The 21500-nt window shown below is 45.8% G+C and overlaps 1 long non-coding RNA gene across 1 annotated transcript in view; it reads left to right on the plus strand.

The window, feature by feature from the left end:
* Positions 1–21500, plus strand: part of LOC111553201 — a 48547-nt gene that overhangs the window by 15547 nt on the left and 11500 nt on the right. Inside the window, exon 2 of the long non-coding RNA XR_002734849.2 lies at positions 14217–14365. This is a non-coding gene — a long non-coding RNA (uncharacterized LOC111553201). The remainder of the gene's footprint in view (positions 1–14216; positions 14366–21500) is intronic.

Raw genomic sequence — 21500 nt, forward strand, 5'->3', positions numbered from 1 at the left:
CCTCAGGGTCAGGCCCAGATGACCAACAAATACTCATTGAATGGAAATTGGAGAGCAGTGAGGTGGTCACATCATCTCTGCAGAACCAAGCAGAACAGAGCAGGGAAACTTCCTCTGGGTCTGTGGCACCCAGCCCCCCAGACCTTGCAATTCTGGAGGAAGCCTCAGACAAGGCTTTTTGTGGGGTGGGTGTGGGAACCAGAGTAGGAGTGAGAGCTGGAGGTTTCAGGGCTGGGAGGACTACAGGACAGAAGGCGCTATTAGTTCAGCTCATGAACACTGAGCAGTTCCACTTCCCCCTTTTCAAAGTAAGCATGGTGTGTTGGGGAAGAGACAGGCCTTACATCACCCCTTGACAGGCCCAGGGACCTAGCTATTAAAAACAGGAAGTGAGCCAGCAGAGACTAAGGAGGAACTAGCTGGGGGTGCCCTGTCTGCCTCCAACTCCAGGGAGCCTGCCAGCCACCTTAACTCAGTCTAGGCAGATGACAGAGGACAAATAGAGCAGCTTGACTGAAGTCTCCTGAGAGCCTGGGAAGGAGACCCAGGTCATGAGTCTGGGCATGACTTTGGAGGAACAGGTTGTAAGAAAGGGGATGAAGAGCTAGAGCTGCAGGCAGTTACTCCCTAGAGGAAGGAGGAAGGAGCAGAAGTCTGACACACAGACTCGGATGGCCGTGTGGATGCAAGCAGTTGTCCAGGACCTTCAGAGGACCATTTTGAGCCCATTTATTGAGAACCAAAAATAAAGATATCAGGATGGACCTGCAGCACCAGGGTTTACACTCTGCCACCTACTATGCACGTCCAATCAACATTCCCAGCACTGTGCAATAGAACAGTACAATGCTGAAAATTTCTATAGCTAGGTTTTCCAATTTGGTAGCCATTGGACTCATGTAGTTAGTGGCTACCATATTGGACATCAGAGCTCTAGCCCCAAGGTGAACAAAGAGCTGCCTTCCAATATTTCTTTTATTCCCTCCCACTCCTTCTATTCTTTCACACCCTCCTCTTGTGCCTCAGGCTATCAGTCAATAATTATGTTGTAATGAGTTGAATTTCATAGGCCATAAGCTCATGTAAAATGAATATATAAAGGCCGGGTGTGGTGGCTCATGCCTATAATCCCAGTACTTTGGGAGGCCGAGGTGGGCGGATCACAAGGTCAGGAGATCGAGACCATCCTGGCTAACATGGTGAAACCCCATCTCTACTAAAAATACAAAAATTAGCCAGGCGTGGTGGCAGGTGCCGTAGTCCCAGCTACTCAGGAGGCTGAGGCAGGAGAATGGTGTGAACTCGGGAGGCGGAGCTTGCAGTGAGCCGAGATGGCACCACTGCACTCCAGCCTAGGTGAGAGTGTGAGACTCCGTAAAAAAAAAAAAAAAAAAAATATATATATATATATATATAAAACACCTTGTTTTTGTATAACTGAATTTCATTTCTATCCCAAGTGCCCATGCAGCCTAGTGGCAGAGATTTACTGTGAATAAATTCAGGTTAAATGTGGTCAAGTGACTGCTTCCTTCCTCTCTTCCTCCAGAGTGCATATAAGTCTCTAGACAGGTCAGAGTGTGTAGCCAGCACTCAAGTGTTCGGAAGAGGGGCATTTGGAGCCTTAGGGGCCATTGTCTATGCTAACATTAAGCTATTAGTCCTTGTCCTATTCATTTAATCTCCAAACTTCATTTCTGGGTTATTTGATTCTTCCCTTTCCTGCAGGGGCAGAAGGAACAGCTCCAGAATCCCTTCTTAAAAACTTATAGCAGCATCTAACTCTACTGTTCCACCTGTCCACATATTCCCATACTTTCTATCCTTTGCTAATAAAAATAAATGCAACTAACATTTATTGAACATTTTTCATGTACCAGGAAAATTCTAAGCACTTTATTTATTTATTTATTTATTTATTTACTGAGATGGAGTCTCCCTCTGTCGCCCAGGCTGGAGTGCAGTGGCGCAATCTCAGCTCACTGCAACCTCCGCCTTCTGGGTTCAAGCGATTCTGCTGCCTCAGCCTCCCAAGTAGCTGGGACTACAGGTGCCCGCCACCATGTCCAGTTAAGTTTTTGTATTTTTTTTAGTAGAGACAAGGTTTCACCCTATTGCCCAGGGTGGTCTTGAACTCCTAAGCTCAGGCAATCCGCCCATCTCAGCCTCCCAAAGTGCTGGGATTACAGGCATGAGCCACTATGCCCAGCCTATTCTAAACATTTTAAAACAACTAGCCCATTTAGTCTTCCCAACAACTCCCTGAGGTAAATACTGTTATTATTCTCATTTTGCAGATGAGAAACTGATGCACAAAGAGGTAGGGTGAAAAAAGTTCACACAGATAGTATTCTTGTTGATGTGGTGGATGTCTTAACTAGTTTGACTTAATTCTTCCACATTATATTCATACATTATATCATCACTTTGTACTTCACAAATTTACAGTTACAAATTGTCAATTTACAGTGAAAGGAGTCTTGATAGATTTTGCTATTTAAAAAATAACTGATAAAAAAGAAAGCATTCTTGGGCTAGGATCTCAAAAGCCTATATTACATATGCGTTTACTTAGCAATACAACTTCCATGAGTTGATCCCAAAAATACTCTGGCAAATGTCTGACACAAGGCTCTTTGTTGCAGCACTCATTGTAATAACAAGGGGCTAGAAACTACCAAAACATCCATCAACAGGGGATTATGTGAATAAATTACGGTATATTTACACAGTGGAGTACTATGAAGCCATAAAATGAAATGACAGCTATCTGTGTATACTGTAGTAGAGTGATCTTCAGAATATATTGTTAGGCTGGGCATGGTGGCTCATGCCTATAATTCCAGCACTTCAGAAGCCTGAGACAGGAGGATCACTTGAACCCAGGAGTTCAAAACCAGCCTGGCCAACCTACTGAAACCTTGTCTCTACAAAAAAAAAAAATAGAAGGAAAATTAGCCAGGCGTGGTAGTGCACGCCTGTGACCCCAGCTGTTCAAACGGTTGAGGTGGGCAAATTGCTTGAGCCCAGGGGGTTGAGGCTGCAGTGAGCCATGTTCACAGCACTGCACACTGGTCTGGGCAACAAGGCAAGACCCTGTCTCAACAAATAAATAAATAATAAATAAATAAAATATAAAATGTATATATATATATTATATATATAGTTAAGTAAAAGAAGAAAAGTGTATGGTATGCTAACATTTATGTACAAAAGAGGGGAAATCAATATGTACATTTGCTTATATTTTTTAAATAAAAGAAAAGAACTTTTTAAAAAATGGCTATGAGAAAGGAAGACATCAGAGTACAAAGAACAAGTATAGAAGCTAGACTTACCTGAATATACTTATTTTGAAAATTTGGCTATGGAACGATGTAAATGTTCCACATAATCATTAAAACAAAATGGAATTTTAAATAAAGTAACCTCTAAAATGAAAGCAAAATGAAATGAATGTGTCAAACTACGTATTAAATTGATGGTATAAGTGCTCAGAGAAGAATTATTTCAAATGACTTTAAACATAGTAATTTGTGCATTGCCATCAGGATATACCCAAAGGACAAGAAGAACTGTTTTTAGAAGAAAAGTTTATAATTTTTTTTTTTTTTTGAGATGGAGTTTCACTCTTGTTGCCCAGGCTAGAGTGCAATGGTGTGATCTCGGCTCACTGCAACCTCCGCCTCCCAGGTTCAAGGAATTCTCCTGCCTCAGCCTCCCGAGTAGCTAGGATTACAGGCACGTGCCACTGTGCCTGGCAAATTCTTTTTGTATTTTTAGAAGAGACGGGGTTTTTCCATATTTGTCAGGCTGGTCTCGAACTCCCGACCTCAGGTGATCTGGCCCCCCTTGGCCTCCCAAAATGCTGGGATTACAGGTGTGAGCCACCGCACCTGACCAGTTTTTAATCTTAGAATGTTTTCCATAATCATATTATTAATAGAAGTTTTTTTATACATTATAAGATAAAGCAAGTAAATCTAATGTTATTGCCACTAAAATCAACATTTTCAGTGTAAGAAAAAATATAGGCCGGGCGCGGTGGCTCAAGCCTGTAATCCCAGCACTTTGGGAGGCCGAGATGGGCGGATCATGAGGTCAGGAGTTTGAGACCATCCTGGCTAACACGGTGAAACCCCGTCTCTACTGAAAAATACAAAAAGCTAGCCAGGCGAGGTGGCTGGCGCCTGTAGTCCCAGCTACTTGGGAGGCTGAGGCAGGAGAATGGCGTAAACCCGGGAGGCGGAGCTTGCAGTGAGCTGAGATCCAGCCACTGCACTCCAGCCCGGGCGACAGAGCAAGACTCCGTCTCAAAAAAAAAAAAAGAAAAAGAAAAAGAAAAAGAAAAAATATAAATATAAAATAAAAGTAGTAAAAATGCTATACCCTAAATTGAAATTTAAAATATCACTATGATCTCAAGATCTCTTAAAACATTTTTCTCCAGCTCTACCCACTAAAAAGGCCTAGAAACAATTACCAATGCAGTAACTATGAGCACCCCTAGAGAAAAGGTTGCAATATCAAAACCATTTCCCACAAAAGAACCAGGGCTCCTAGGAGAAACAGCTGATTCAAGGTCTGGAGCAAAAAATGTACAAGATGAACCAAGAAGATTTTTTCATTCCAGAAAGCAATAAAGCTATAGTGTCATGTCAAAAAGACTCAGAAGCCAACGTGAAGAGGCTCTTGTTGACCAAACATGAGGCAATTGAAGAATCAGTAGGGTTTAAAATAAAACAGATTCCAAATCCATAAGTTTATAATGATACTCAAAAAAAAAAAAAAAGAAGTGATACATTGGCTAATTATCCTGATTTGATCATTACACATTGTACACATGTATTGAAATATCATATACTGTATCCCATAAATATGTACAACTATCAAGTGTCAATTACAGGCAACTTATTTGCTATATTTTCCTTGTTTTTCTGATTTTTTTTTTTTTTTTTTGAGATGGAGTTTCACTCTTGTTGCCCAGCCTGGAGTGCAATGGTACAGTCTCAGCTCACTGCAACCTCTGCCTCCCGGGTTCAAGCGATTCTCCTGCCTCAGCCTCCTAAGTAGCTGGGATTACAGGCATGCGCCACCATGCCCAGCTAAATTTTTATATTTACTACAGACGGAGTTTCACCATGTTGGTCAGGCTGGTCTCGAATTCCTGACCTCAGGTGATCCACCCGCCTCAGCCTCCCAAAGTGCTGGCATTACAGGCGTGAGCCACTGCACCCAGCCAATTTTTTAAATAAGTAGGTATGGAGCCATCCTTGAGTCAAGACAGTAACAGCAGTAGCAATCTTTTTATGATACTTATTGTCAAATTGTATACTTTAAGAATGCACAGTTTATGTTAATAATTTATATTTCAATAAAGCACCTAAGAAAGCAAGAAAGAAAAGGGAGGGAGGGAGAGAGGGAAGGAAGGAAGGAAGGAAGGAAGGAAGGAAGGAAGGAAGGAAGGAAGGAAGGAAGGAAGGAAAGGAGGGAGGGAGGGAGGTGGCTCATGCCTGTAATCCCAGTGCTTTGGGAGGCTGAGACGGGCGGATCACGAGGTCAGGAGATCAAGACCATCCTGGCTAACCCAGTGAAACCCCGTCTCTACTAAAAAATACAAAAAAAAACTAGCCTGGCGAGGTGGCGGGCGCCTGTAGTCCCAGCTACTCAGGAGGCTGCGGCAGGAGAATGGCGTGAACCCGGGAGGCGAAGCTTGAAGTGAGCTGAGATCCTGCCACTGCACTCCAGCCCGGGCGACAGAGCGAGACTCCGTCTCGGGAAAAAAAAAAAAAGAAGCTTGCAACCTGGATCACTCACATGCGCAGTTCACAAGAGTTTCCACTCCTGCGAGAATCGAATGCTGCTGCTGATCTGACAGGAGGCAGAGCTCAGGTGGTAATGTGAGCGATGGGGAGCAGCTGTAAATACGGATGAAGCTTGGTTCAGTGGCCCACCACTCTCCTCCCACTGTGCGGCCTGTTAGGAATCAGGCCGAGGACCAGTACAAGGGACTGGGGGCTCATGTGTTAGATGACACCACCGGGATGCAATCCACAAACCAGAAGGTAGAAGACTCTACAAGACAAATACTATATATATATATTACAACCTCCACCTCCCAGGTTCAAGTGATTCTCCTGCTTCAGCCTCTCAAGGACTACAGGCACGTGCCACCACACCTGGCTAATTTTGTTGTTGTTGTTTGTTGTTTTGGGGGGGATTATTGGTGGTGGTGGTGGTGGTCGTGGGTTTTTTGTTTTTTTGTTTTTGGAAGTAAATGGGTTTTCACCGTGTTGGCCAGTCTGGTCTTGAACTCCTGACCTCAAGTGATCCACCAGCCTCAGCCGCCTAAAATGCTGGGATTACAAACATGAGCCACCCCGCCCAGCCCCTTATTTCTTCAATAAACAAACTGAAGACAGAGCAAGGGAAAATCTCTCCAATCCTGCTTCTTCCACCTTCCACACTTAAAAAAGAGAGAAAGGGAGAGCCTAAAGGGTAAAAGAGACTTAATTATTACCAATCAGTGGATTGTGTGGAACTTGTTTGGATCTTGATTCAAATGAATACAATATGTTTTTTAAATTATGCAACACACTGGGTATATACACACACACACACACACACACACACACACATATATATATATATATATATATTTTTTTTTAGTTATAGTCTAGTTCTGTTGTCCAGGATGGAGTGCAGTGGCACCATCTCAGCTCACTGCAACCTCTGCTCCTGGGTTCAAGCGATTAGCTGGGATTACGGGCGTGCACCACCATGCCTGGCTAATTTTTGTATTTTTAGTGGTGATGTGGTTTTGCCATATTGGCCAGGCTGGTCTCAAACTCCTGACCTCAAGTGATCTGCCCACCTCAGCCTCCCAAAGTGCTGGGATTATATGCATGAGCCACTGTGCCTGGTCAATTGAGTATAGTTAAACATGGACTGGATGTTGGATGCTATTAAGAATTTGTTGTTTGGTGTTTTGTTTTGTTTTGAGACGGAGTTTCCCTCTGTTGCCCAGACTGGAGTGTAGTGGTGCCATCTCGGCTCACTGTAACCTCTGCCTCCTGTGTAGCTGGAATCACGGGCACATGCCACCATGCCCAGCTAATTTCTGTATTTTTAGTAGAGACAGGGTTTCACCATATTGGCCAGGCTGGTCTCAAACTTCTGACCTTGAGTGATTCACCCGCCTCAACTTCCCAAAGTGCTGGGATTACAGTCTTGAGCCACCGTGCCCAGCCAATTCAGTATATTTAAACATGGACTGGATATTGGATGATATTAAGAATTTGTTGTTGGTTTTTTAGGTGTAATAATAATAATTGTGGCTACATGTTTAAAGTTCCGTTTTTAGAGACATGGAGAAATGTTTGCAGATGAAATGATATGATGTTTGAGATCTGCACAGAAATTATCCCATAAAGGAGAGGGTAGATGGGCATATAATTAAAGAAGTTTATCCATAAGTTGATCACTTTAAGCCGAGTGATGAGTATGTAAATGTTCATTATTCTCTTTACTTTTGTAAATGCTTAAAATTTCCCATACTGAAAAAGAAAAAAGCTAATATTCGTTTATTTTCATTCTTTTCTTTCTGCACTTCTGCTATAAAAACAACCTCCAAGGCCAAAGGAACCAGAGAAATGTGATAAGATAAAAGACGTTATACCAAAAAAGAAATACATTGGCTAGTACTTCAAACGACCTAGAAACAGATGTATAGACCAATGGAACATAATAGAGAGATCAGAAATTAATCCCTGCAACTGCAGCCAACTCATTTTTCAACAAAGGTGCAAAAAACACACATCTGGGGAAAAGACAGTCTCATCAATATATGGTGCCAGGAAAATTGGGTATCTGTATGCAAAAATATGAAACTAGACCCCTACCTTTCACCATATACAAAACTCAACTCAAAATGAATTAAATAGTTAGATCTAAGACCCAAAACTATGAAACCGTACTAGAAGAAAACATGGGGACACATTTTTTTGACATTGGTTTGGACAAGGGTTTTTTAGATAAGACCTCAAAAGCACAGGCATAGGCCGGGTGCAGTGGCTCATGGTGGATTACATGCCTGTAATCCCAGAACTTTGGGAGGCGGAGGTGGGCGGATCACGTGAGGTCAGGAGTTTGAGACCCGCCTGGCCAGCATGGCAAAACCCCGTCTTTGCTAAAAACACAAAAATTAGCTGGCCACGGTGACACAGGCCTGTATCCCAACTACTCTTGGGAGACTGAGGCAGGAAAATTGCTTGAACCCAGAAGGTGGCAGTTGCAGTGAGCTGAGAGTGCGCCACTGCACTCTAGCCTGGATGACAGAGCAACACTGTCTCAAAAATGAAAATAAAGCACAGGTATCAAGAGCAAACATAGACAAACAGAATTACATCAAACTGAAAAGCCTCTGCACAAAAAAACAATCAACGCATGAAGAGATAACACACAGAATGGGAGAAAATATTTGCAAACTATACATCTGGTTAATATCCAGAATATATAAGTAACAGACAACTAAATAGCAAAAAACAAATCAAAAACAAAAACAAAAAACAACCAAATAATCCAATTTTAAAATGGAAAAAAGACCCGAATAGACATTTCTCAAAATAAGACTTACAAATGGCCAGCAGATATTTGAAAGAACGCTCAATATCACTAGTCATCAGGGAAATGCAAATCAAAAGCATAAAAATATCATCTCACTCCAGTTAGAACCACTATTATCAAAAAGACAAAAGACGAGTGTTGGCGAGGATGCAGACAAAAGGGAACCCTTACACACTTTTCGTGGGACTGTAAATTAGTACCGCCATCATAGAAAACAGCATGGAAGTTCCCCCAAAAATTACAAATGGAACTACCATATGATCCAGGAATCCAACTACTAGGTATACATCTAAAAGAAATAGGCTGGGCCCAGTGGCTCATGCCTGTAATCCCAGCACTTTGGGAGGCTGTGACAGGTGGATCTTGAGGCCAGGAGTTTGAGACCAGCCTGGCCAACATGGTAAAACCTTGTCTGTACTAAAAATACAAAAAATTAGCTGGGCATGGTGGCACGTGCCTGTAGTCCCAGCTGCTTGGAAGGCCAAGGCGGGAGAATCACTTGAACCTGGGAGGTGGAGGTTGCAGTGAGCTGAGATGGCACCACTGCACTCCAGCCTGGACAGCAGAGTAAGACTCTGTCTCGAAAATAAAATAGAATAAAATAAAATAGAATAAAATAAAATAAAATAAAATAAAGGAAAGGAAAGGAAATCAGCATGTCAAAGAGGTATCTGTGCTCCCATATTTATTGCAGCATTATTCACAATAGCCAGTGTATGGAATCAATCTAAGTGTCCATCAACGAAGGAATGGATGAAGGCAATGCAGTGCATGTAAACAATGGAATACTATTCAGCCATAAAAAAGAACTAAATCCTGTTCATTTGCGACTACATGGATGAATCTGGTGATTCAGAACAGAAAAACAAAGACACAGAAGAACAAACTGTATGTTCTTACTTATCTGTGGAACCTAAAAAAATTGATCTCCACTTGGCGCAGTGGGTCACACCTGTAATTCCAGCACTTTGGGAGGCTGAGGTGCGGGGATCACGAGGTCAGTGGTTCGGGACCAGTCTGACCAATATGGTGAAACCCCATCTCTACTATAAATACAAAAAAAAAATTAGCCCGGCGTGGTGGCAGGCACCTGTAACCCCAGGTACTTGGGAGGCTGAGGCAGGAGAGTTGCTTGAACCCGGGAGGCAGAGGTTGCAGTAAGCTGAGATTGTGCCATTGCACTCCAGCCTGGGCAACACAGCAAGACTCTGACCCAAAAAAAAAAATTCTGGGTGGGATGGTACATTCCTGCGGTTCTCAGCTACTCAGGAGGCTGAGGCAGGAGGATCATTTGAACCCAGGAGTTCAAGGCTGCAGTGAGCTGTAATTGCACCACTGCACTCCAGTCGGGGTAACAAAGACCCTGTCTCAAAACAAAAAAAAAATTTTGCAGAGGGAGGAGGGGGAGAGGTTGGCCAATAGGTACCACGTTACAGTTAGGTAGAAGAAATAAGTTCTGGTGTTCTATTGCACAATAGGGTGACTATAGTTAAGAATAACGTACATCTCAAAATAGCAGAAAAGAGGATTTGAAATGTTCTCGCCACAAAGAAGCGATGAATGTTTGAGGTGATGGATTTTCTAATTACCTTGATTTGATCATCATAGTGTATATATGTATTGAAACATCACATTGTACCCCATAAATACAATCATTATGTGTCAATTAAAAATAAAATAATTACAGGTGTGAGCCACCATGCCCAGCCTGAAGTGCCGTATTGAACATATGAATCTAGAGCTCAGACTCTCTCCCTCTCAGTTACCAAACAACCCTTATTTCTTTCACACTGGCCTTCTTTCTTTTCCTGAACAGGCCAAGTTTCCTCTAGCCTCAGGACCACAGCGTTGCTATTCCTGTTGCCTGGCACATTTCTCCCCTAGATGGCCATGTGACTAGCTCCCCCTAAACATGCAGATCTCAGGTCAAATATCTAGTGAGAAAATCCTTGCTTGGCTGGGTGCGGTGGCTCACACCTGTAATCCCAGCACTTTGGGAGGCTGAGGTGGGTGGATCACCTGAGGCCAGGAGTTCTAGACCAGCTTGGCAAACATGGTGAAACCCCATCTCTACTAAAAATACAAAAATTAGCCAGGTGTGGTGGCGGGCGCCTATGATCCCAGCTACTCAGGAGGCTGAGACAGGAGAATTGCTTGACCAGGGAGGCAGAGGTTGCACTGAGCTGAGATCATACCATTGCATTTCAGCTTGGGCGACAGAGTGAGACTCTGTATCAAAAATAATAATAATAATAATAAAAAGAAAATCCTCGCTCAAGACTCAAGCTAAATTCAATATAAGGGTGAGCCAGGGATCCACATTGGTCAGATTTTGCTGTGATAATGATGCATAAAAGACAACTTCCAGAAGCCTGGTGCTTACAACAGTAAACATTCACTTCTCGCCCAGGGATCTGTGGGTCAAGCTGGGGCTCTGCTGGGCTTTCTGGGGCTGGCTGGGCTGGGCTCCAGGCTGTGGGGTGAGTAGGTGACTGTCTCGTACATCTTCTCATTTGGAGTCCAGGCTGAAGGAGCTTCCACTGTCTGGGACTTGTGGTTCTCATGACTGAGGACGGTTGCTCAAAGGGGTGAATGGAAACACTTTGTGCCTTGGGCCTGGCCTCTGTGACTTCCACACATATTCTCATGGCCAAAGCAAGTCACATGGCCAAGTGCAGTATCAACAGGGTGAGGAAGTATATTCCTCCCATGGTGGTAGGGGCTGGGGAAAGTAAATATTTGCTGAACAATAATACAATCTACTAAATGACCCAATTCTTTTTTCCCCCTAGATGGCTATGTTTATTGAGTCATCCCTCCACACTCATGAAATACCATCTTTTACAAATGAATGAATGAATGAAAAATGTGCCTTTCAAGGCAGGAGGATCCTCCCCATGCTTCAAATGAGAAACCTGAGGCTCAGAGAAGGGAATGAGTCACCCAAGTTCCCAGAAGCCACCTGTGGCAAGCCCAGCCTGTCGGACTGCTCAGTTCACTTCTCTACATACAACAAATGAGGCAGGAAAGTGCAATTTTCTGGGCAGCGAGGACACATCACCCGTCCTGCCCTCCCACAGAGGCTTGGTTGACAGGCCCATAATCAGGGGGCAAGTATACCAAAGGGTTTCCTTGCTGATTCAATCTCAAGGCTCACACTGAAGCCAAGTAGGACCTTGATTTGTCATTTCCGGGTCTCTGAACCACAGATGTTAAGTATGTATTGAGCGAGTGAGTCACTGGTACTGTGGACGTTTTAATTGCTGATTAAGTGTTCCGTGAATTCTGGGTCCCGCCCCAACTGTGCCTGTCCCTAAGGTACAGACAATAATCTCTACTTCTTCGGGGACCTGCAGTGTCTAACACCAACTAGGGTACACAGTGACACTCAAAAATGAGGCATAGGCATAGAGGCCGGGTGTGGTGGCTCACGCCTGTAATCCCAGCACTTTGGGAGGTCGAGGCGGGCAGATCACTTAGGCCCAGCAGTTCAATATCACCCTGGGCAACATGGCAAAACTCTGCCTCTCCAAAAAAAAAAAAAAAAAAGCCAGGTGTAGTGGCACGCACCTGTGGTCCCAGCTACTCAGGAGGCTGAGGTGCTAGGATTGCTTGAGCCCAGAAGGCAGAGGTTGCAGTGAGCCAAGATCACATGCCACTGCACTCCAGCCTGGGTGACAGAGTGAGAAACCCTGTCTCAAAAAAAGAACAAAAAAAGTAGGCTGGGCACGGTGGCTCATGCCTGTAATCCCAGAACTTTGGGAGGCCGGAGTGGGTGGATCACGAGGTCAGGAGATCGAGACCATCCTAGCTAATACGGTGAAACCCCGTCTCTACTAAAAATACAAAAAATTAGCCGGGCGTGGTGGTAGGCGCCTGTAGTCCTAGCTACTCAGGAGACTGAGGCAAGAGAATGGTGTGAACCTGGGAGGCAGAGCTTGCAGTGAGCCGAGATTGTGCCACTGCACTCCAACCTGGGCAACGTCTCAAAAAGAAAAAAAAAAAAAAAGGTACAAGGCTTTGGAAAATTCTGGAAGGACATGCCTCAGATAAACAGTGGGCAACTTTTTGAAGCAAGTTTACTTAGAACTTTAACTCTCTGCTTTAGGTCTTTATGTAGCATTTGAACAGTCCACAATCAGTATAGATTGCTTCTACAGGTGTGAGTATAGGTATGCTTCTGATTGCATAGGTAACATTCAGAGAACCAATCTGAAACTGGTCTAAGTTCATACTAGCATGCAAAAAGCAATTACTTGCTGATTGGTTGGGAAACTCCTGAAAATCATCTTCCTCCAGAATCCTTCTCCCACACATTGTCAGAAGCCTGTTTTCAGAAACACTGAGTCAATTCCCAACCACTCCTTCAGTTGGTAAGCCCGGGAGCACCTACAACACGCCAAGTGCTGAGTGAGCCACCAGGGTGACAGGTGATAAGCAGGGAAACAGGTGGTAGCCCGAGTCAGTGTGGCCTGCATTCAAACCATAGCTGACACGGATGGCACTGGACCATGGTCCAGACACTGTGCTAAATGCCCCACAAGGATTATCACGTTTAATCCACACGACAAGTTGATGAGGCAGGCACTATTATTATCCTGTTTGACAGCTGTGGAAACTGAAGTGCAGAGAGGCAAAGGAACTTGCCCAAGGTCACACAACTAGCAGATGGTGGAACTGACATTTGATTCCAGAGTCTGTGATCCCCACTGTGACCCAAAACTGCTTCCCACTAGGAACTTGTCCAGATTCCATAGGCAGTAAGTGGCAGAGTCAAAATTCAAACTCGGAAAAGTTCATCAGCCTCCAAAGAACATTGTTTTAACTGATAAGACGTCCTCCCTTCCAACCCCCTCGATTTCTGGATCCAACACCAACATGCTGGGTGACCTTGGGGAGCCTCCCTGAACCTCAGTTTTCATGGCTGCAAAATGGAAAGAACACTGCTTACCTTAAGGAGCTGCAGAAGGGCTTTTATGCGAACACAGTTCCTCCTATGGAAATATGGTAGGCACTAAGTTGAGACACAACTGCGTTCTTTCTGGTTTCCAGGAGTTTGGGGCAGTTGGACAAGTGGACACTGGAGCAAGTCTGTATGATAAGCCCTATGACCGAGGGTGCACTAAGTGCTGGGCCAGAGGCTGCTGTGTACCCAGAAAACTCAACTGAAGGAACACTAGAATAAACAACCCTCAGAAGGAGGGAAGTTTTGTTCATCATCTTTCCTGTTTTCCTAGTCTGGCCCAGTTCCAAAACCTCTTCTTAATCTTGTCAGGAGTTTGGCCCAGTGCCCCAGGAAGGAGCTGCCAGGAGGCTTATAGTGAGCCAAGTCTTCAAGGAAGTGATGTCTTCTGTGAGTCAAGAGAAGGCAAGAGACTTTCTGGAAGAGAGAAGGAGATAGGGACAGAAACAGGGAAGGGCTCAGCTGGAAGACCCTTCCTTGAAGAAGTGGAGAAACTGAGGCTTAGCACAGAGCAAGGTTTATTGATTGTGCTGGTGGCAGGGTTGGGGCAAGTAGCTTATCTTCCCTCCTCCCGGGTCAGAGTCCTCTCCACTGCATGTATTGACTGCTCACCCCCTTCCTATTCTAGGACTACCCAGGCAGGGGGAGTTGCCTTCACTCACCCTTTCCCACTATTGCTTTCAGAAACATCTCCCCATCTCTACAACGGGGACTTTGTAAGCACAGATGTGGGTCCCATGAGTACTAGAGAAGGAAGCAGTAGCTGCAAAGACCTTGGTGGGTTTGGCCATGTGGGAAATGAGGATGATAGACCCTCTGAAATAAAGAACCAATGCTTCCCACACACCTACTGTGCGTCTGTGCAATGCCAGGCACATCCAACATGCTGTTACGGGATCCTCGGGCTGTCATTTCACCACCCGGAAACCTCTGTGGCCAATGGTGCCTTTGCCAGAGTTTTGCTCAGGCCCACTGCGCCCACTTGGCCTGACAGGCTGTGCTCAGCTCATGCTAATGGCCTGGATCCCATGCCTGCCAAGGGCGAGTGGAGCAGCAAGGGCGTGTGTGAGCTAGCAAGCGTGGGGTCCAGCCACTGTGCACAGCCAGGAACAATGATTGTGGTGGAGTGGGCAGCTCCAGGTGCCAGCACGAGTGCTGGCTCCCTACGAGGCTGCAGTTGGACCAGGCATCCTGCAAGCAGTTTCCACTGCTGCCTCTGGGGAATGCAATGGTTCCTGGGCGCTTGGAGATGTCAGGAACCACAGACCCCCAAAGAGGGTGTCATAGCCCTGGCTCAGGGAGCTCTTAGGTCTGGGGTCCCCTAAGGGCCTCAGCTCTTCTCCCCTTCTTGTTACCCACAATGTGGTGAGCGAGAGGTGTGTTTCAGCCCTGTCTGCATTACAGCTCTTTCAGCCCCACCATTCAGGAGGTCCTGAGTTCTTGCCCCATTCCCGGGAAGAATGAGGTATGCAGACAAGTGGAGGGTGAGCAAGCTGAAGAGCTTTATTGAGCAACAGAGCAGCTCAGAGGAGACTCACAGTGGGTAGCTCCTCTCTGCTGCCAGGGTGTCCCACTAATGTTCAGCTTTAATGTTCAGCTCTCAGCAGAGAGGAGCTACAAGACCCTGGAGTGGGTAGCTCCTCTCCCCAGCTGGTCATCCTGATGTCTGCTCAGCTCCCAGCAGAGAGGAGACTCTGGAGGGGTAGCTCCTTTCCGCAGCTGGTTGTCCTGACATCTCTCTGAGTCTGGCTGAGTCCAGGGTTCTTATGGGCTTCACAGGGAAGGAAGTGCGTGCTGACTGGTCCATGGGTGGCCATGGGCAGGCCCAGAAAAGGCACCATAAGTTCCTACTCCAATCTGCAGGACTGGCAGCCTGGCCTCCAGGCTTCAGGCCTTCCCAGGATTGAAGGTGGGGCTTCACCAGGGACCCACCCCTTTTTGCCCAGAGCCTATCTGCCTCCTGCCACTGTTCATGGCACCCAGGTTGTTCAGGCAGAGGGGCACCTGCAGGCCAGTGCTGAGCTGCCCTCAGCCCTTCCTTGGCCTCCCTCCCATGTTAGTTGGTGCCCAAAGTCTGAAGTGGGCCAAGGTGTCAGGGGGCTGGTGTGTCAGTGCTGCCCCAAGCATGCACACACCCAGCTGGGTTGCGACAGCACCTGGGATCAGCCTCAACTTTGCTCTGAGATTGAAGCAGGCGCTGGGAGCAGAGAGAGGCCAGGCAGTGGAAGCAGGCATTTCTGAGCCTGCAGGGGCAGGGGGGCCTTCCTGGGCCCCCAAGAGTGCAGAGATGCCTGGGTCTGCACCCCTGGTTTGGGCAGCTGCAGCTGCGCCCATGGAGCATGAAGCTCCCTCCCTGTCAACTCAGAAGATGGCAGGGCTTCTGCCTGTTCCCGACTCCTGCTGGCTCTGTGGAGTGCCTCCCCCGCTGCAGACTGCATCATGGCAGTGACCACTCTAGACAGGCCACTGCTGCCATCAGTGTTACATAATCTAATCATCACACTAACTCTGGGAAGTAGATTACATCCCCATCTTGCAGATAAGGAACCAAAGGCTCATAGGTGAGACATTTCCTGCCCAACTCTATCTCCAGCCCATAACTATCTTCCAACCTCTAAACCTGGCTATCTACTTTGTCTCAGCTGTCACCACTTGTAACCCCACATGCTTCTCAAAGTCACCTTGAACTCATCCTCTTCCCCTCCCATAGATTTCTGGTCTCCCATCATAGCCTTACTACTCAGAACCCCAGATATTAATGTTGACTCCACCCTCTCCCTTATTTTCATCTCCAAATAGCCTGGGATCAGTGGTCCCCACTCGGAGTCTATTTCCTAGACATTGGCTTTCTTCAATTCAAAGGCATGTAGCATAGTCCAAACTTTTATCATCTCCCTCTTAGATGACTTCAACAGTTTCTGTAAAAGCTCCTCTGCCTCCAGTTTATCCCTCCATCCATCCATACCCCACTTAAAGTGTCAGGGGCAATCTTTCTAAAATGCAAATCTGTCTAGTCTTAACCAGCTGAAAACTCTTCAGTGGCTTCACAGTGCCCTCAGGATAAACCCGTTACAGAGGCTTGCCTGGCCCTAAAAGTCTTGGCCCTTGCTGCCCTCTCTGGGGTCAGGTTGGGTCACTGCCTACCCTCTGCCCCTGAAGCCTTGGACGTCCTGGAATACATACAGTTCCTCTTTCACTTCAAGGATTTGACCCATGCTGTTCTCTCTGCCTTCCCCCAGCTAACTCCTTCTCATCTTTCAGGTCTCGGCTTAGTCACCACTTCCTGACCACCCTGCTCTTAGGCTTCCTGAGCTGCCCTTCCAGTGAATCCTGCAGTTCCCTTATACTTCCTACACTGGGTTACCCAAACCCTCCCTCTCACATTCCCCTATACAGCCCAAAACAGCCTTCCCCAGCAGCACAGAACACTGGGGCAGCACTCTCCAATGAAAATACAACGCATGCCACATGCGTAATTATAAATTTTTGGGTTGGGTGTGGTGGCTCATGCCTGTAATCCCAGCACTTTGGGAGTCCGAGATGGGTGGATCACTTGAGCTCACTCGAACCCCTGGCTCAAGTGATCATGGTAAAATCCTGTCTTTACAAAAACGCAAATATTAGCCAGGCATGGTGGCATGCATTTGTAGTCCCAGCTACTCAGGAGGCTGAGGTGGAAAGATTGCTCAAGCCTGCGAGGTCGAGACTGCCATGAGCCATGACCATGCCATTGCACTCCAGCCTGGGTGACAGGCTGAGACCCTGTGTCTAAAAAAAAAAATAATAATTAATTAATTTTCTAGTAGCCTCTGTCTCCCAGGCTCAAGTGATTCTCCCACCTCAGCTTCCGAGTAGCTGGGACCACAGGTGCACATCACCACACCCGACTAGTTTTTTGTATTTTTGGTATAAATAGCATTTCATCATGTCGCCCAGGCTGGTTTCAAATGCCTGAGCTCAGGTGATTCACCTGCCTCAGCCTCCCAAAATGCTGAGATTACAGGTGTGAGCCACTGTGCCTGGCCTCTAGTAGCCACATTTTTAAAAGTAACAGTAAACAGATGAAATTAATTTTAATAACAAATTTTAACCCAATATTTCAACATATATCAATATAAAAAGTATTCATATTTCATTTTATTTTTGTACTAAGAATCTGAAATCCAGTGTATATTTCACACTCACAGCACATTTGAGTTTGAACCAGCCACATTTCAAGTGCTCAGTAGTCCTGGGTGCTAGCGGCTATTAGATTAGACAGTGCAGTTTTAGAGGATGCTTACAGCTAACTGGCCTATGTCCTGTACTGGAGGATATTCATTCTGAGAAAAATTCATAGAAATTCTCCTCTTTGGAAAAAAGGATTCTAAGTCAGATTGGTCTTAAAAACACTGACAGAGTGAAACGGGGTTTTCAATGCTTTAGGACCTCAAGAGTCTTCTCTGTGCTAGTGTGAGATGTGATACAGACCAGAGAACATGTAACATCTCTCCAGCTTACTTGAGCTCAGAGCTCTGTTTTCATAAAGATTTCTGGAGAATGAGATGTGATAAAGACCAGAAGAGCAATATAGCATTTCCCCAACTTATCTGAGCTCAGGGTTCTGTTTTCATAAGGCCTTTCAGGGGATTAGTGTCCAGTGGAATGTTCTTTGGCAAATGTCACATCCCTGACTCAGTAGATCCCAGGATCCCCACAGGAAGAATGTGGAGTCCAGGAGGCCTGCCTTAAGTGCCGCAGCACCTGAGACTCGATTACTGAATTGACTAAACGAATTATGGGAGGCCACATAGGGCAGGACTAGAATTAGTGAACAAAAATTGCAGCATATTTCAGCCCAAACAAGGATTTTTTGATTGTGTGTGTGTGTGCGCACACACGTGTGTTTTAAAAAGTTTAAATCTAAGTTGCCAGATCTGTCTAAAAAATGCAATATGTGGCCTTGTGAGATGATGATTTCTCTGTCACTCGTAATCAAGGAGTGATCAAGTTTAGAGTTCGTTGTCGGGTAGGGGGCTCCGACCCAGAGTCTCTAATTTTTTTTTTTTTTCCAGAACTTAAAGAAAGAAGGAACAAAGGCAACAATGGGCAGAGAACTTGAGCATCAGAGGAACTGATCAGACATGCTCTGGACCATTTATTAAGAGCACACTTTGGGATTCTGAAGGCTTCAGTGGAGGATTGGTTTACAGTCAAATCCCCTTTGAGGCTACAGACTCTTGGTTCAGTTCAGATGATTTTTTCTTTTTCTTTGAGACAGTCTCACTCTGTTGCCCAGGCTGGAGTGCAGTGGCCACTGTCTCAGCTCATTGCAACCTCTGCCTCCCAGGTTCAGTGATTCTCCTGCCTCACCCACTCTAGTAGCTAGAATTACAGGCATGTGCTACCATACCTGGCTAACTCTTTTGTATTTTTATTAGAGATAGGGTCTCACTATGTTGGTCAGGCTGGTCCCAAACTCCCATATCTGCCTGCCTCAGCCTCCCAAAGTGTTGGATTAGAGGCATGAGCCACTGCATCTGGCCTATATTACACTTTGACAAAAAGTTTTAGGACCGGGTGCAGTGGCTCACGCCTGTAATCCCAGCACTTTGGGAGGCTGAGTCGGGCAGATCACAAGGTCAAGAGATCGAGACCATCCTGGCCAACATAGGGAAACCCTGTCTCTACTAAAAATACAAAAATTAGCGGGGTATGGTGGTGCACGCCTGTAGTCCCAACTACTAGGGAGGCTGAGGCAGGAGAATTGCTTGAACCAGAGAGGCAGAGGTTACAGTGAGCCGAGATCGCGCCACTGCACTCCAGCATGGCAACAAAGCTAGACTCCGTCTCAAAAAAAAAAAAAAAAGGTAGCCATGCTATCGAGAGGCCCACAGACAGACAGACAGCAGAAGATGGAATCAGACCAATCATCTCAGAGCCTCCAGGTGCCCCTCAGTAAGATGACTGGAAGGACCTGGAAGCTGAGGCCTTTAAAGGTTGGGCTCAGTGTCTCTATGTCAACCACGGGGCCTGGTACAATGTAGGTGTTCAAGTAGGTGTCTCCTTCCTTCCTCATACCTGGATTTTAGGTGTGGCAGTTCCAGAAATGCTGTGGCCTGTGTAAGAAGGGTCTGGAGTGCCTCATTTAAAGCTCACAAGGATCACAGAGGCTGGCACAGCTGGGCTGAGAACAGAAGGGGAAACGAAACCCTTTCATAGCTCACATATGCTCAAGCAACTACAAAGAAGCCACCTGTGGTCAGTTGAAGAGTGGATGGGGGAGAAAGAGGGAGCTTCAGAGAACTGGGGGTGGTGTTGAGGAAGAGCGTTTTTAGGGGGTAGAAATGGGGGAGGTCAAAGAAAACAGCAGTTAAGAATAATAGGCAATACACCATAGGGTGAGGATTGGGGTGGGGAAGGTAGGTTTCAGGTGGTGGAGATGGGAAAGGTTAAAAAAAACACAGCAGTTGATAATAGGCAACACACCATCCATCGCGCACCAACCATTGAGAGGTTGAAATCAGTTGATGCATGAAAAATGTACAAATCTTGCTGTTGCTGTTAATAATAACAGTATTGATAATATCATAGGAAGAAGCTTCCGCTTCTGAAAGGAGACCAGGTGGACTGATTTGGGAACCAAAAACAACCAGAAATCTAGAGGGGAGGGGAGAAGACGAGGAGAGATCTTGATTTAGGTGCACTGGAACTTCTATGCAAAATGCTGTGTTTAAGTGCAAAGATATTAATATTTATTAGAGGAAGAGATACGATAGCCCACATCAACTTCTCAAAGGAGTCCATCTCTCTCTCTCTCTCTCTCACACACACACACGTTTAAAAATTACTGATCTAGAGAAATTAAGAGCCAAGAAAAAGAAGCAGATGAGACAAGAGGCCCACAGTCATCCGTGGTTGGAATAAGCCATCTCCACGGACCTAAGACTTGGGATCGGGGTGGCAGGGAGTATAAAGAGAAGAGGCAGAAGAGAGTTTGCTGAAATGAAGATGTAAAGAACGCAGCCAGCTCACAGTGGGAATGGAATGGGGGTTAGTTCAGCTTTCCCATGGCCCAGAGCAGGCTCACAGAGGCTGTTGGCTGAAGGCTAGGTGAGTGGATGGATGGGCAGGGAGCCTGACTCAGCAGCTGAGGAGTGGGGAAACTAGAGAGGCAGACTGCACATCAGGAGGCAAGGAATAAGAGAGACCTTGACTCTAGAGGACTGGCAAGGATTGACCGGAGAAATGATTTCCGTTTGCCTGGTGTGATGGGAAAAAACTGTCAGCCAGTGCATACTTCTCCCCATCTAAAATACTTCTAACTCTGTGGGTGAGGATTTGCAAGAAGGCACACTGCCAGGGGGAGGGCCTTCACTGTTGGCTCTGTGGCTGTCTCAGGAACACTCTAGGGCGGATGGGGGTGGGGTGGGCAGAGACTTTTCTTTTTGAAAGTTGTGAGTTTGTACCCTGACTTGCCCATTTCATTCATGTATTCATGCAAGAAATATTTCTTAAGCACCTACTATGTGCCCACCTTTCTGCCAGGTGTTGGAGATGCAACAATAAATAAGAGATAGGATAGTCCCTGAACTTAAAAATCTTACATCTAGTTGAGGAAATGGATAATGACAGTACAGTATGATAGGTGCTGAGACTGGGGCCATGCACAGGTTGCTATAGGAACAGAGGAAAAGGGCACTCATACTTCCCCAAGCCTGTCTTCTTTTTATTTATTTATTATTATTATTATTGTTATTATTATTATTATTATTATTTGAGACAGAGGTTTGCTCTTCAGCCTAGGCTGGAGTAAAGTGGTGTGATCTGGGCTCACAGCAACCTCCGCCTCCCAGGTTCAAGTCATTCTCCTGCCTCAGCCTCCCGAGTAGCTGAGATTACAGGCGTGAACCACCACACCCAGCTAATTTTT

Source organism: Piliocolobus tephrosceles, chromosome 20 (genome assembly GCF_002776525.5).
Source record: "Piliocolobus tephrosceles isolate RC106 chromosome 20, ASM277652v3, whole genome shotgun sequence".
NCBI lineage: Eukaryota > Metazoa > Chordata > Mammalia > Primates > Cercopithecidae > Piliocolobus > Piliocolobus tephrosceles.